Here is a 17,587-nt window from a genome sequence, read left to right on the forward strand (position 1 = left end):
TATACACATCTATGTGTTACCACAATATACTTTAGATTCAATTTAGAATGCACCACCAACTGCTGACAGTTATTAAAAAGCATAGGCATTATCATTAAATATGGGATATTGGCATAGATATTACTGTAGAATGTCAGGTTAGATATGGGACATTGGCAGCACGAAATGAAGAACAAAACTGCCAGCGGACCAGACTGGACTCCTGTGCAGAAAATAAGCAGATCACACAGTTTAATGGGGTACAGGACACAGACAAGGATTCCCTGTCCCTCCAATGCATTTCCAGCATCACACCAATCCTCAACCAACTGCCTCTGAGATGTAATTTATTCCCTCAGGATAACCATCCGATGGATATGTCATACACATATATTTGTTCTGACTGTCTGGATATTTCCTACAAGAAATAGCACAATTTGTCTGTGGGTGAGGATTCAAAGGACTAGGTTGCAAGTTATAACCCATGTTTCTCAGTGTAGTGGAGCTGTCTAATGGCATATTTGTTTGTGTCACTTGATCACAGCATGAAAAGAGACTAGATGGTTCCTTCCTTACATCCATTTTAATAATTTCAGACCTGATTCCACAGTCACAAGATCCTTGCGGCCAATCTCTGGCCTTCATCATCAAGGCTGGAACTATATTGCTACCTTTCGAACTGGAAGTAATAGCTACTGGATCATACGATGTCAGGGCGTTGGAGCGATAAGCGGTGGTGCGTTACTCCTTATTAGTACCCGGCGAGGGCGCAATCAGAATGAAAGAGCCATTCTGATTGGCCCTCGCCGAGTCAATACCAGGCCGGGAATCCCTCCGTCGGGATTCCACGGCCTTTGTCCCCAGCGGGGGGCGTGGCAGCCCCTCAGCCAATAAGGAGGCTCAAAGCGGGGCCATCCCCGCTCTGAGCCTCCCTGCGGCTGAGAGGCTGCCTTCGCCCCCTGCTGGGGACTCGGGTAAGTCTTTTTTTTTTAAATTCCCTTCCCTCCCTCCCACCTGCCCCCCCCAACTTACCTTCTTGTCCTGCGTCCCCGGCGGGGGACGAGGGAAGCCACCAGCCGTGTGGAGACTCGGAGTGGGGCCATCCCCGCTCCGCGCCTACGCAGGTATGTTTTTTTTTTCTTCCCCCATCCAACTCCCGCCCTCCCAACCCCACTTACCTTCTTTTTGACCCTTTTTCGGGAGCGGACCCAATGGCCGCCATGGAAAGGGAAAACGGACTCCGTTTTCCCTTTCCATGGCGGCGGCCATTTTCTTTGTCATCTTTTTTTTTCCTCCCGAAATGCTGGAGCGTTTCGGGACAAAGAAAAAGCTTTTAGTCCCCCGGTCATGCAGTTTTTGCAGGCTGGGGTACTAATAGCTATATGCCCCTCGCGGCGGGGACATTACCGACTCTGGTAATGCCCCGGGACCTTCATTAAGGCCCTTGCTTCACTCGGGGCCTATAACTATGGACCTGGGGCATTACCTGAGTCGGTAATGCCCCCGCCGCTCGGGGCATATTGCTTAATTAAGATTATCCAATACAGTGTTTGTTTGTGTCACTTGATCTCGGCAATAGCTCTTCTTTTGCTCATTCTTCTGCCTTACACTCTCTGCTTCTTTCATTTCAAGTTCCGTTCCCTCTATTTCCTCATGCAGTTCTTCATGGAACGGGTTTGGTTATGCTTATTGTTTTTGACTAGAGGATAGATGTTGTCAGTGCTTCCCAGTGCTTTATTTGCTGCCACTACTGTAAACTAAGTATCGGAATTTTCAAGAATTCTTTAAATTGTTCCCTCCTTTACTTTTCAAATTTTTGGTTTTCTTAACACGCGCCACCTCCCTCAGTTGACTACCTTGCAGCCCTATGCACACTTTTTCTTTGTTTTTAATACTAGCACTGATGTCCAAGGTAGTATGGTTTATATTAAGCGGTTCATTGCTGACACTTCACCAGGAAGGTAATCAGAACTGCATCCTGTATTGCGATCCCAATACAACTATGTGTTACATGAGACAACCTTTTTATTCTATTGACCTACATTAGTGACTTTGGGGGTAATTCATAGAATTCGGCGCACAAGTGGTGCGTGCGGCTGGCACACAGAGTGCGCATGCGGCAGTCTGCACGAGCCGCGTGCGCCTGAACCTATTTCAGTGCACAGCATATTCATGGATTTCAACATCCATAACTAGCCGTGGCGCAGAGTGGTGCTGCGACCTCCAGTTACGCCCCAACCCCGCGTGCCAAAAACATCGCACAGATCCCATACATGGCGCAAAGGACAGTGGACCAGCATACAGTCCCCCAACCACAAAAACGCGTGGAAAACTCCCTGCGCACACCTCGGAATACGCGTACCCCACTCGCACTAGCGAAAAGGCGTGTAAAAGTCCACGCGCACTCCTGGAATACACGTACCGCGCTCAAATCAGGTAACATGTGTGGAAAAAGTCCCCCCTGTGGTGTGGGCTGCCTGTGGGGTATGTGGAGGGTGGATGGGCTGCCTGCGCTTTTTTCAGGGGGTGCGCGTGGACTTTTACATGCATTTTCGCTAGCGCGAGCGGTGGATGTGCATTCCGGGGGTGCGCATGGACTTTCACACGCGATTTTGCTGGCCTACGTGTATTCCGGGGGTGCGCGTGGACTTTTACACGTGATTTCGCTAGCGCGAGTGTGGTACGTGTATTCTGAGGGGTGCGCGTGGAATTTTACACGCAATTTGGCAGTGTGGGCCCTTCCGAGTGTGCCCTTTCCTCCCTCCCCATGTCCTGCAGGCAGCCCACACCACAGGGGACTACCCTACACCCCTGACCATGACCTGCAGGCAGCCCATCCACCCTGGGCATGCCCCGCAGGCAGCCCACACCACAGGGGACTACCCTACACCCCTGACCATGCCCTGCATTCAGCCCATCCACCCTGGGAATGCCCTACAGGCAGCCCATACCACAGGGGACTACCCTACACCCCTGACCATGCCCTGCAGGCAGCCCACATGGCACCATGCACTTGTGAGCCCCAACACATGTCCCCCCCACCATTTATGGGCACCTGCCAGCAGGCCCCGACTCATGTCACCGACCCAGTAGTGACAGGCACCTGCCAGCAGGCCCCGACTCATTTCCCCCTAGATGAGCACCTGCCAACAGGCCCCGACTCATGTCCCCCATTGATGGGCATCTGCCAGCAGACCACGACACATGGCCCACCATGTCGTAACAAAACAGACCCATGGCCCTAATGCCAACCCAAATCCCTCTGCCCCCAGTACAAGCACGCAAACATCCACTGCACCCACTCCCAAATTAGCCATGCCATGAGAGTCTCAAAAGAACCAGCATGGCCATGCATGAGTGTACAACAGAGCCACACAGTGGCAACACATGACTGAGGCAATGCTCATAGAGACATGCAAAAAACAATGAGAGTACACCACACCAATAATGAAGGAATATGAAATGTATTGAAAAACATAATGAAATAAAATGCAAAAATCAAATGTGCAAATCAAGAAATAATGAAAGGAAAAAAAAATTGAAAAAATTCCAATGTAAAAGAAAAATCGACAACCGGAAACAAGAAAGTGGTCCATTGCCATTGTCCATATAAAGTACATTAAAAAATATAAAAACCATTGCTCCATGGAATGTCCAAAGAAAGAAAGTATGTACAAGTCTGCAACTATATACAATGGACGTCCAAAGGGGCCATGATCCACAAACAAAAGGAAACCTACAAAAAAGTCCTATGAATAAATAACGATATACATAAAGTGGAGCAATGTCCATGAACTCCAAATAAAAATATTAAACAAAGGAAACCTAACCCTAAAGAACTATGTACAAAGGCGGTGGGCAAGTCCTAGAGCTCACTCTTTAATGTTGCGGGCCAGGGCATCATTGAACTCCTCTTCAACGTCCCAGAGACGGGCCTCTTCCCTGGCCTCGAGGTCTCGCAGGGATGCAGCCATGCCCTCCTCCAACTCCCTGCGACTTGCCTTGAGGCCCTGAGCCCACCTCAATACCCTGCGCATGGAGTTGTCCGCCCTGACCATAGTGAGCCGCGCCTCTTCCGCCCGCCGCCACTCCGCATCTATCTGCTGGCCCAACCGCTGCCAAATGGAAGACACTCCCAATCGAGGGTCCTCCTACCCTCCGGCCGATGCCTGCCCCTGTGATGTTGATTGCCCCGAGCCATGATGCCTCCCACGCTGAGCCTGCTGCTGCCTCCAACGCAACTGCCTTTGCCACCATGACGGCATCCGGGCTCATGGAATCCACTGGTGCTGTCGTGCACGTGCCCTGCCCGATGATGCCGGCACATCCTCCATCCGCTGGGCTCCAGTTGGTGGGGTGGCCACCCCTGCTGGACCTCCGACTCCTGACTGTGGCAGGGATGGGATCTCCACCAGGCTGGCTGCGTTGGTTGGGGCAGATCCACAGGGGGCCCTGGTGGAGTCTGGGCCAGAAGACAGCACAGAGAATGACTGGCGTATAGTGTGCACAGAGGAGGAGAGGGCTGCAATACTGGCCAACACATGGAGGAAACCCCCGAGCATGGAACCTCCCAACTGTGCCACGTTAGCACACAGCTCTTTGTGATGACGTGCATGATCCCCCCAGGAAGCACGCACGTCATCACGAATGTCACGGGTGCGCAACGCGACACCAATCAGGACGGACTCAATCCGGTCATGGGTCCCCTCATCCGCAGGTAGAGGAGTGCCAGATGACGTGGACCTCCCCCCTACCTGCTGACGGGCCTGGGACAGGGCATCCCTACTGGTGCATGGTGATGCAGTCACAGTGTCAGGGACAGAGACATGCACAGGCACCTCCACGGTGACCTTTGCTGCCTCCTGCCCCTGCTCCTGGACTGCACCACTTGCATCAGTGGTACCACCCCCACCAGGCCCCATGTGCGGCTCTGTAGCAGCCTCCTCCTCTAAACACACCACCAACCTGGATGGCTTTGCACCATCTTCCGCCGTTGCAAGCCCCTGTGGGGGCTCATCCGCGTCTTCCGCTGCAGCCATAGTGGCAGACGCGACACGAGTCCCCTCACTCCCAGATGATGGAATTTCCTGGGAGGGTGACTGGGCCTTGCGTCTCCGGCCGGTGGAGGCATCCCTGCTGCTTTCCTCCACAGCGCCATCTCCGCCCACTTCTTCACTCAGCGTTATGTAAAGGGAGACATTGAACACAAGCATCAGGGTACTGAACTATAGTCCCCTAGACACGAAGCAATAGCACATGAGTGGCACTGTCAAACGTCACTTCCATCATGTTCCTCCACAACACATGGGTCAGTGCAGGCAACACACATGCAGGAACAGGCATGGCACATGTAACATACATTGGCATCCATGTCCAAGGCACCGTAGTGGCATCCAATGATGGGCTGATACTCCCATGCATCATGGGACATGCTGGTCACATGCACACACATCACCAGAGAGTCATGCACCTGGCCCGGTATACCAGACTAATGTCTGGCAGAGGGACTCCCAGGACCCCCCTTGTTAATTTGCATATTTAAGTAACTTTGGGTCTGACCCTAAGTTACTAGGGGAATCCAGACGTGGACCCCTTGCTCACTATTCTTAGAGAGGCACAGCTCCTCCCTACTGATGAGGTCCAACCAGACTGAAACACGTGTCTGGGGATGCTGTTGGTACTCTTGTTCAGAGGAGAATTGCCCAGCATTTCGGTGCTGGACTGCCCCAAGGCAGGACAAAGCCTGATATGTTCGGGATATTTCTTCTCTGTGAAAGATAGTGAGCTAAAGACTCTGGGTAAGTCTCTCGCAACCAGGACTAATGTCTGGCAGAGGGACTCCCAGGACCCCCCTTGTTAACCGGTATACCCCCAGACACAGTGGATACAAGGATGACTAGGCTGTATCAGTGACTCATCGTCACGGACATGTGTCATGCATCCATGGCGCACACACTACTCAGAGACACGGACATGTACATCATGCATGTCCATGACAGCAGCACACATCTCTCACACCCCAAACATGTCAAAGTACAGACACATGTGAATACATGTGTGCGTTCCGCATGCTGCTCCGCATGATGAATTGTAACACATACACCATCCATGTAGGTCACGCCTGACTGGACTCACATGCATCATATCCCTGCACACACACATCCAAACATGACCCATGTCAGACATGCAGCCAAGTAGCTAACTACATGCCCACTGCAACATGCCCTTTTTTAAACGTGAATGCATGGCCACTTACTGCTCGACTTCAGACGGGCCTGCATCCTGAGGATCTGGTGGTGAAGCTTTGGGCGAATGCGCTCCAGGACCCTCATCTGCTGGGTGGTAAGCTGGACCCGGCTCCCCACTGGATCCGCTGCTTCCAAGAGGCGCCGGGCCTTCTTGAGGTTCCTGGACTTGTAGTCCTCCCAGTGCTTCTGGACGTGTTTGATGTCACGGGGTGCCACCCGCTCTGTGTTGATGGCACCCACTATGTCCTTCCAGGTCCTATTCCGTCCTTCCTTGTCGGCGCGCGATGGTGTGAAGATGGCATCATAATGCCCCAGAACTTGCTCCACCAGGATACCAACTTCCTTTTCACTGAAGCTGGTAGCCCTCTGCCTCTCTGCTGGGGGGTTGCCACTGGTGCCGGAAGGTGTTGTGTCAGACATGGCAACCCCCGAGGCAGGTGTGGGTGGGCAACTGGGTCCTGGGGCTGGACTGTGAAGTGATGGAACTTCAGTCGGGAATGTCTTCTGTTCCAGCAGGGGTGGTCAGAGCACCTGGACCCCTGCAGATGGCAGATGTGCAGGCACCAAATGGCAGGGCACAGTGGCAGCAGGAAGGCAGGAGCAAATGGCTCTTGGGAGGATTCTCAGGGCTCTGGGGGCAGTAATTTGGCCTTCTGGGAAGGAGCGTGGACTTCCGTGTGTTGTCAGCTTGATACAGAGTGATTTGGCACGTGAAAAAAAGCATGTTTGCGTGAATTCTGAGGAAAGGCCCTTAGCGTGTAAGCGCGTAGGTGACATAACGTGCGCGCTGGCATTTCCCTTGCCACAGGTTGAAGGTCCCATGTGGGTTTCAATGGCTCTGTACGTGCTCTTCGTGGAAAGCGGTGCGTGTGTTTTCCAGACGTTGGGGTTCACATGCGATTACTTCACAGCGGCTACAGTGCGTACTTCTTCTTTTGGCGTGGGTGTTGGCTATGCATTCTTCTTCTACACGTAAGGAAGGCAGACAGTGAGTCGCACATGCTATTTTTCCTACTGCGGGTGTCCCTGTTAGTCGTGTATCCCTTTTTTTGGGCATACTAGCATGCGTGTTGATCATGTGCACATTTTTTGTGTTCCTGGCTGCCACAGCGCACTGCGTGTGCTTTTTTTACATTCACATGGGCTACAGGGGTCACGTATCTCTTTTTCTTGCTTTTTTGGGATGCCTAAGCATTGCATGACACGTCATTTCTTCTAGGGGGCCACAGAATGGGACATTGATCATAGCTGTATATGCGTGTTTGTTGTTTGCGCGCACTTTTGTAATGCGCACGGACGCTACCGCCTGCCTTCGTGTGGCGGATGTGTTTAGGCCTGTGTGTGTCTTTGGCCGTGCGTGGGTTTTCCCTATTCGATTCCATGAATACGTGTGGTTCGCGTGCGTGTGGGCGTTCTGTGTACTTCCCAGCAGTACTTCCCCAGTTATGCCCTTATTTTCACGCGTTGTTCCCCATTCAGCGTGTACCGCCCCATGTTCCGCCCCCTTTTTGGCATGTGCGCTAACGTTCTGGATGTTGCAATGACGTGTGCGCCCATGTGCGCCACCGCGGATTTCACGCACATCCCAGGGAAAACACACGCAGGCCCTTCCATGAATCGCACTCATGCGCGTGCCCTTGCTTTTTCACGCTTGCGCCACGAATTTCGGTGCACATTTGTTCCATGAATCGGCCCCTTTGTCTTGGAGCACACGTGTAAAAAAAAATCAAAGGTTTCCAGCTTTAATTTGATTTAGCTAAGAAACATTGTATTTCGACATTACTTCATCTCCGATGTTGTCATCGAGGTTGAAAAAAGCACTAAAGACTACATTTAGAGCCGAGATGGTAGGCACTGATAATTTAATCCATTTGTCTGCCTATCTTAACATATAGTGCAATAATGGTTCTCCCTCATTTATCCTAGAGGTTGAGGAACAGGAACTATTTGATGTTAATAATTCAGTCAGCATAGATGGTGTAGTAGAATGGGACACCGCCCGATAACTAATTTAATTCATATCTGCCATTAAAATCAGTCTCAATGTTATCTGGCCCTTGAGAGGGGCTAGTCACAACCCCATCCATCTCAAGAATGCTGGAGTCATTTATACTATTATTATCCATAGATACTTGCTGTGAGACACATGAAGGTGTCTCACCCGCTAGTCCCCAGGGATCTGTCATCCAGGTAGCCAGGACACGGCCATCGCTTTTGCATACAGTTCCTGGGGGTGGACCAGTGCAGGAGGATCACCTGGATGAGGGGTCTTCTGGGAGGTGAAGTGGCACACCGGATGGCGAGACGCAATATCCCCTACCCTGTAACACATTTTCCCCATCCTACCAGGAAAGATAGTTAGGGATTCAACCCCCCTTTCCCGACAGCTCATCATGAGCGAAAAAGGACTAACACCAGAGCTGTTTACCTGATATGTCCCAATAAAATGGTCAGGCAATTACTGATCATTACACAAACCTGACTTCCATCACACTTCCCCACACGGATAAAAGGCGGAGCATGAAAGCACACTCTGAGCAAGGCAAAGCACAAGAGGAAACAGCAGTTCCAAGATGGCAGTTTAATACGAGGAGAAAGACGGCGAGACCAGAGAGGGTTGCAAGGAGGGAAGTAACCTTGATCTTTTCAGACCGTTACTTTTGTGAACCATGTAAAGTAAGCAACCTAAGACCGGGAACAAAAGCTGAACAAACCTGCATTGTGTGTCGGAGGTAGCCGGGGCACTCCTGCGTCATTAACCAAGGCAGTGGTACTGTCCTTGGCTCCTAAAACAAAGCAGTGCCAGTAAAGACAGCACAGCCGGTGAGTCGGAGAGACTGATATCAAACCAGCCTGTGTTAGAACCAAGATTGCAAGCGGCAACATTGTATGCAGAGATCTAAAGAGAACAGTGTGTGAAACGTATGTGTCAAGCGACGCGTATATAATTGAAAACCAGAGGAGTGATTGAACTTTGGGAGGCCTAGCAAGATACTGTAGACCGAGTGGTCCGGCTCCATGTGGGTGCTCATTCGAAGGTCTCTGTTAGGTTTCCAACTGAATGGCAACTGTGAAAAGGGAATTTTGGGATCGAAGTGGTCTTACAACGGGTCAAGCTAAACCCCATGCATATTTGAAAGTCTTCAATAGGTTAATGCGAACTGCAATTGGTCCGAGCCTGGCTGAGGGAGACTAATTGTATACGAGGAAGGACTGAAGCCACTAAGGGGTATCCAGGTTGAACCATGAGTCACCTGAGAACGAACACTCTCTCAACATTGTATAAAAGGGGATCTGAGACAGGAAGATGGGGATCCACAATAATGACCATGATATAAAAAGGATCTGAGCCTGGCTGGGGGGGATCCAGGGTGAGTCAGCCAAATTGAATACTTATAAGAGGAAAGGAACTTTGTGTTTTGTTTTTGTACATCAGGTACTCTGAATCAAGAGACTTTTGAGAGTAAAGAGACTTGCACTACAGAATGCCCTGATGCTGATAATGTAACTGTATCCTCGTGCCAAATAAGCTATAGTGTGTGCTTTGCTCGAGTGGACCGCCTTCTCCCGTGCTGACATATTCTGACATATCATTTTGTGAACACTTCCTTCTTTTTCATGAATACTACCCCATACTATGTATAATTAGCAGTAATAACTGGCAATAGTTTTTCTTTAGTATAGGTCCTTTTATTTTGATGAGACTCTACTAGGACTGCATTATTATTATTTGATGGTCGTAGCTTGCTCATATCTGTAGATTTAGGATTAGATAGGCGGTTATCACACACTGGTTGAAGTTCAATAAACACCCTTGAACTGTGGTCACTTGTGTCTGTCTTACTGTTGATACCATACCTTCCTTACAGTGGGGACGATTACTAGAAACAGGTCTGACTTCAGTACTGGTTCTTGACAAAGGGAAGAAGTATGTTATTTTCTGTCTTGCGGTTGGAGTATTAGGGTACTCTTCCCTATATTTAGTTTTCCCTTTCACCTTTTTACCCCCCTCAGTGCACCTTGAGGATAGTGTACAATTCTGCGAACACAATTTTGCAGCATTTACTGCAGCCCCATCTTGCACGCCTTCTTGCCTGAATTCTTGCCTGTCTCCATGGGCTTTCGGCAGTGTTGCGTTGTTCACTGACTCTACCGGGCCAGGCATAGACTGTGTCCCAACTTCAGAGTAAGAAGCTGGCTCAGAGTTACTTCTCATGTAAACAAGCCATTACCTGCCATTGATGTTGTATGTTTGTGGTTCTTTCACAGTAAACCCGATAAAAACAGCTGCCACGATCTGTTGCGAACTACCGTCAACTGCAGACTTCAGCAGAGCTCTGCAGCACTCCACTCTCACAGGGGTTTTTATCAACTCCAGCAGAACTCAAGTGCCCTGTATAACACCAAAACAGTTGTCTGGAAACACAGCTCCCACAGAGCAATTCCTGCTGCCAACTGCAAACCTCAGCAGAGCTCACACACTATATCACTATAGTTCATTAGCTCTGCATCTCTGTAGCACTCACAATATCACTTGTTGTTGCAAGAATAAATCAGGGTTTCAAAAGACAGTCGAGCTACCACAGACAATTGTGTGTTTTAAAAAAGACCAGCAGGACGTATGCCACGGGCATACAGAAAGGTATACCACACTATGTATACATCATCTAGCCTGAAATCCTTAAACGTCCTTATATCCTCATGTCTACTATAGATCAGACTGTCCAAGCCCACACCGCCAAGGGAAGGGAGACTACACACCTGATTCCCCTGGAATAACCCCAGCCAAAACTCACTCTAACCTGTCAACAGGCAGGTTCTGGCCAGCAGTGGACTTCAGGGCGTATGTAAGAGGCTAAGGCACTTTGGAGGGCCCAGATATAATAGCCCCCTCATCGAGTGATCTACCTTTCCAGGTCTCTCCGGGTCTCACTGGGTTACAGAGTCTCTCTGGGTTACCATCGACTTACCTTCTCCTCGGGTAGCATCAGGTGGCTTCTTTTTGGAAAGAATTGTTGACATTCGCACTGCTATTGGCAAGCGTCAATTGGAGGTGTCGACTGCTGTGCTTCAGGACATTAGCAGCTTTTTGGCCAGCCCGCCGCTGGACAGTTCTGGATGAAGATATCAGGAAGGCGCTTTTGAGTTTGAAATCGGCCTCCCCTCAGGATGCTGTTCCTTTACATATTCTAAAAGTGTTATCAAACCAAGTTATAGGCTTGGTATCCGAAGCCGTGAGATACTCTTTTTCTATGGGGTGGTCCCCGCTGAGTTGAAGCATGCTGTGGTTCTCCCCTTATTGAAGAAAGCCACACTGGACCCTAAAGTCTCTGCAAACTATAGGCCCATTTCCTTGCTTTCTGCCATGATGAAGCCGATGGAGGCAGTGATTGCCCCACAGGTCTCTCTTATTCCTGGAGGAAAATAATTGTCTTCACCCATCTCAATCCAGCATCTGCAAAAAGATGGGGTCAGAATCTGTGATGATCTCCCTGCTTGATGATCTAGCGATGCTTCAGGACCACAGAGAGACTAGAGTCCTTATTCTCCTTCATCTCTCTGCTGCCTTTGACACATTGGAGACTGAGATTCTTCTGTCCAGGCTTGAGCAGGCAGGCATCTTGGGATCTACCCTTGCCTGGTTTTGTTCCTTTTTGACTGGCCATTCTCAGACTGTCTCTTTTCATGCTTGCCTTTCTGCTCGGGATGAGCTACTCTGTGGTGTTCCACAGGGGTCAGCTCTCTCCCCCTCTTTTTAACTTATATGTGCGGCTTCTGGCTGAGTTCATCACTGCACGCAGAGTACTTTTCTACTCCTATGCAGATGATACTCGGCTTATATCCGCCTTGATTCCCCGCAGACTGTTCCCCTTGAAAGGCTTCGAGACTGCCTTGAGAAAGTGGGAATCTGGATGGCAGCCAATTGGCTGCAATTGAATGGCAGTAAGACGGAGGTGCTGGTGGTGGGTCCCCAGGAGAGTGACCGTCTTTGGACCTCGCTTTACTGGCCAGAGTCCCTTGGCCCCTGCCCCGCCCCCTGTTCCTCTGTCAAGAGTCTTGGAGTCAATCTTCTCCCCAATGGGTCTTGCGAAGCCCAGATCTCTGCTGTCTGTAATGTAGGGTTTGGGAGACTGAATGCTCTCAGAAAAATTCTTCCTCTGCTCCTAGCGGAAAATAGGATTTCCTTGGTGACCTCCCTGGTAATCAGTTCATTAGATTACTGTAATGGTATATACTTGGGCCAAACCAAGTATCAAATTCAATGGATGCAAGTCTTGCAGAATGCTGCAGCTCGGCTGGCATTGATGGCCCCTCACTTAACCTGGTCTTTACCACTGCTTTTCCATCTGCACTGGCTCCCTGTGACTGCTCGCATTGAGTTTATGACTCTCTCTGTAGTACACCGAGCCTTCTATGATGCTGGTCCCATCTTTTTGAAATATAAATTGAAAAAATATTCTCCAGCAAGAAACCTGCGCTCATTCTAGCATCTGCTTCTTAAGGTCCCTAAATTTTGCCGGAAACATCTGGGAGGTCGCTCTTTCTCAGTGTTGGCTCCCGGCTTGTGGAATGCCCTCTCTATTGACCTGAGAACTCAGCCTGACTATCCTGTTTTTAGGAGAGTTTTGAAAACACATCTGTTTAAACGGTTCTTTTCTTCCTTTTGCTGTAACTCTTCTGAACTTTCCCCTCTCGCTCCTGTCACCGCCTAGATGCCCTTTCTGGGCCGTAGTTAGCGCTTTATACATTTTAAATAAATAAATAAATCAACAGTATCAGGGCTAGAGGAAAGCACCTTGCACCGTCATACACGAGTGTCAAATCGCACCTCAGAGGCTGTTTCCAACACTCCCAGGAAGCATTATCAACATCAACAAAGTTTATTTTGGATTGTTGCAAATCCCAAAAAAATCACATTCATTCACATTTTGGGTAGTCCATAAAATAAATTACATACAGCAAAGAATCTAAAATTGATCAGTAATAATAAACACTGCTAACACCCAGCATCCTTAAATATAAAGTGTTAACAATACATTCCTATCCCCGAAGATTAATAAGAGCCTAACCTGCCATCCCTCAATATGGTGCATCTCCACCAAGCCTTTTTTTTTAAACAAGCAAATGCAAACATAACCACCAGCTTGATAGATTTTAGGAAAAACATCATTGTCAGACGATGAGATCATATTCCACGTTCTCTGTGTATATTCAATAAATATTTGCTTCTATGTCATAGAAGAGTGGACAAAACAGAACAAAATGTGTCAGAGTCTCTGTGCCCCCACAAAAACATTTACAATCCAACCCAACCCCATTATCTTTAGACCATTTCTGGAATACTGCCCTTACTGGGAGTAGGTTAAATGTGTCTTTACCAAGAAGTGATCTGTGCAAAGGCATGGGAACCTGCAAGCAGCAATTATGCTACGGGCCCAACCACAGGAGTTGAAGGTAGGTGTGCCCTTACCTGTGCTTCTGAAGTCAGATCATTTTTCCTCAAAGAGGCCCGGTATGGCGCTACTTTTTATCTCTGTTTTAGAAACATCTCAGATTCTTACTGGGTTGTCAAAATACAGCACCCAGGATAGTTTGCATGACTTGATATGGGGCAACCATCCTACTTTCCTATAACCATGTAGGGTGAACAGATTCAGAATGTAGTCTTCTGTTAAGGTTTTACTGTTGTTTTCTGAATTGTGGTAAACTAGGGTTTTTCTCCCCTCGCAGGATTCTCAAACTTAGGTGGCCTCTCCACAGGGTACCTAATACGCATTTACTGTTGTTTTCTGAAATGTGGTAAACTAGGGTTTTTCTCCCCTCGCAGGATTCTCAAACTTAGGTGGCCTCTCCACTGGGTACCTAATAAGCATTTACTGTTGTTTTCTGAAATGTGGTAAACTTGGGGTTGCCGCTCACTTCCTGTCCGCATGCTCTCGTCTCGTCTGTCCTCTACCCCTATTCCATGGTGCTCTCTTTCTCGCCTATCTTCTCTAACTGCTTCTCTATTGACTATCCTGCTCTCCTCACTAAATCTGGTAGGAAAACGTTTAAAAAAGACATCCTGGTCTCCAACCCAGGCCTCCCTATCGCTGACACCTACACTAGTGCCTCCTCCAAGGAAACTCTCACTGACATCCTCTTTTTTGTGCCTTCGCCTGACCTATGGACCCTTCATATGGTCTCTGTGCTCTCTCCTTTCTCCTCTTCTCCCATTAATGGTGGCACCCGTTGGGATGTCCTCTTGGCCCCCTTCCACTCCTCTAAGGCCATCATTAATGTCTACGCTAATGGGACCGTCTTGGTCTAAGGCCCTCAGGCCAACCTTCACCTCTTTGATAGACGCTTCCCACGCCTCATCAACTTCCTTTCCTCTCCTGCTGTCCCCCCTCCTCTGTCCTCGGCTACCTTGCCTCTACCCTCCCTCCCTGCCCCCTCTCTTGCTGCTTCTTCACCTCCTTCTTCTTCACCTCCGCAGGGCGTACCTCTGATCTGTACCCCTCCCCGGAAGTCCTTCAAGGATGGCAACCTTCTCCACATTGCCACTCTTATCTCCCGCTCGGCCACCAAACATTCCTCTGATATCTGCCGCCTTCTTGAGGAACTGGACCTTGACGTCCTTGGTCTCACTGAGACATGGTTCACGGCCAGCTCTGTCACCAGCTTTGACACACTCCTACCTGACGGTTACAAGATCCTCTCCGTGCCCAGGCCCAACCGTTCAGGTGGGGGTGTGGCCCTCATCTTCCCTGAGTGGATTCCTGCCACTGGCACTCCTACGCAGACCTACTCCTCTTTTGAATGTCTTGTCTGCCGACTCTCTCTCTCTCCTAGCCATTCCCTTACCGTGGCTACTATCTATCGGCCACCTGGTCAAATGTCCTCCTTCCTCTCTGAGTGGGCTGACCTCTCCTCCTCACTCCTGTCCTCAACCACACAACTCCTCTTTCTTGGTGACTTCAACATCCACCTGGATGCCTCCTGTCCCCCCTCTGGACTCTTTCGTGCCCTCTGCGACTCTCTCTCACTCTCTATTCTCCCGTCTGGGCCTACTCATTCTGCAGGGCACACTCTTGATGCTCTGATCTCTTCTGACCTTCCCCTCTCCCTGCCTCTCTCCACTCCTCTCTCCTGGAGTGATCACTTTCTCCTATCCTCCCACCTCACCCTCCCTACCCCACAGGCAAAGCCACCCTCATCACTGCCACCCACCTTCTCAGTCATCCGACCCATGAAGCGCGTGTCAGTTGAGGCTTTCGCTGCCACCTTCTCGACCCCCCTCCCCCTTCGGCTGACTCCCACCCTGACACAGCCCTCTCCATGCTCCACTCTGCTATATCTGATACTCTTGATATCCTTGCCCCTGTCATGAGAATCCGCCTGAAGCCCAAAGCCAAATGTAACTCCTGGTATGACTCGGATCTCGTCACCCTAAAACACAAGTGCAGGGTGGCAGAGAGGAAATGGCGTGCTTCTGTTCATCCTCTGACAAACTGGCCTGCCGCCTGCTCCAAAGGCAATACCGTCTATCCGTTCTCACCAAGAAGAGAGCCCTTATCCAAGCCCGCATCTGTGCGGCATCTAACAATTCGGCCGAACTCTTTAAAATCTGCAAGGAGCTTGCCAACCCTGCTGCAGTCTCTACCTGTCCTGTCCCCTCCTAGGCCCTCTGCACTGCACTGGCCTCTCACTTCATCTCTAAAACTCAGGACATCCTGTCCTCACTCTCCTCCTATCACCTCCCTCCCTCTCTTCCCGGCTCTTCCTCCGGCCCTTCTGCAGCCACCCCTCCTCCCTCCTTCTCTGCCTTTCCCCTTTTCTCTGCTGATGAGGTTTCCAGACAAGTCAGATCTATGAAGGTCTTGTCTAAACAGGTTTACCCCTGTTCCTCCAAAACTATCACGGACCACATCGACTCCCTGGCTCCTGCCCTGGCTGACTTTTGCAACCATTCCTTCGCCTCTGGAGTCTTCCCATCCCCCCTTAAGCACTCCCTTGTGCACCCTCTTCTTAAGAAACCCTCTTCCGACCCCTCCTGCCCGGCTAACTATCGCCCAATCTCCATCACTCCCTTCCTGGGCAAGCTCCTGGAAAAACTGGCCATCTCCCAGCTTAACCTCCATGCTGAATCTGTTGGTAGTCTTCATGACCATCAATCTGGCTTCAGAGCTGCCAGAAGCACGGAAATTGCTCTCCTGAACATCCGTGAGGACCTGCTCTCGAACCTCGACTCCAACACTCAGTGTGTTCTCATTCTGCTCGATCTCTCTTCTACCTTTGACACTGTCAACCATGCCATCCTGCTCAACCGTCTCCGTGATAACCTGGGTATCACTGGTCAGGCTCTGGCGTGGCTGACCTCTTTCCTTTCAAATCAACCCTCCCAGGTCCAACTGGGGTCCTTCCTCTCTGACATCTTTTTCTCTACCTGTGGTGTCCCCCAGGGATCTAATCTCTCTCCCTGGCTCTTCAACCAGTATCTGGCACTCCTTGCCCACCGCATCGCCGCACTGTGCCCCAACTTTCAGTGCTATGCGGACGATACCCAGCTCATTTTCAGGCTACCCTCGGCCTCCTCCTCTCCTTCCCTCATCTCTGACTGTCTGTCTGCTATCCAGGAATGGTGTGCCGCCAATGACCTCTGCCTTAATGCCAGTAAGACTGAGATTCTACAAATCGGCACACCCACTCCCTCCTTCCCTGCAGCTCTCTGGCCAGCCTCTCTTGGCCCTCTTCCTGCTCCTACCTGCAAGGCAAAAAACCTCGGGGTCATCTTCGACTCCACACTCTCCTTCTCTCCTCATATATCTGACGTCTCTAAGAAGTCACACTACATGCTGCACCTCCTCAGAGGTATTCTTCCCTTCCTCTCCTTCCCCCAGAAGCTCACTGTGTCCCGAGCCCTGGTTCTCTCGAAGCTGGACTACTGTAACAGCCTCTATCTCAGTCTGCCTGCCTCCACTCTCCGCCCTCTGCAACTCATCCAGAACAGGACTGCGAGACTTGTCCTTGGCCTCAAGCCCAGGGACCGTATCTCTCCAGGACTGAAATCTCTACACTGGCTCCCTGTGGCTGCAGGGATTAAGTTCAAAACCCTCTGCATTGTCCACAAGGCCTTCTGGGGCCTGGGACCTAAATACCTTCAACTCTCTCTTCCTAAATATCTTCCTTCCCGAGCCCTTCGCTCATCCGTCTCCAACTCCCTCAGGGTCAGCTGCTTCTCGAAGCAACGAGCTGGGGGTAGATCTCTCTCTGCGGCAGGAGCCTCCCTCTGGAACAGTCTTCCTGCCTCCCTGAAACTTGAGGAGAACCATCTCCGGTTCCAGAAGCATCTCAAACCCTTCCTCTTAGCTTTTGCT

Source organism: Ambystoma mexicanum, chromosome 6p (genome assembly GCF_040938575.1).
Source record: "Ambystoma mexicanum isolate Mex_15411 chromosome 6p, UKY_AmexF1_1, whole genome shotgun sequence".
In the NCBI taxonomy this organism is placed as follows: domain Eukaryota; kingdom Metazoa; phylum Chordata; class Amphibia; order Caudata; family Ambystomatidae; genus Ambystoma; species Ambystoma mexicanum.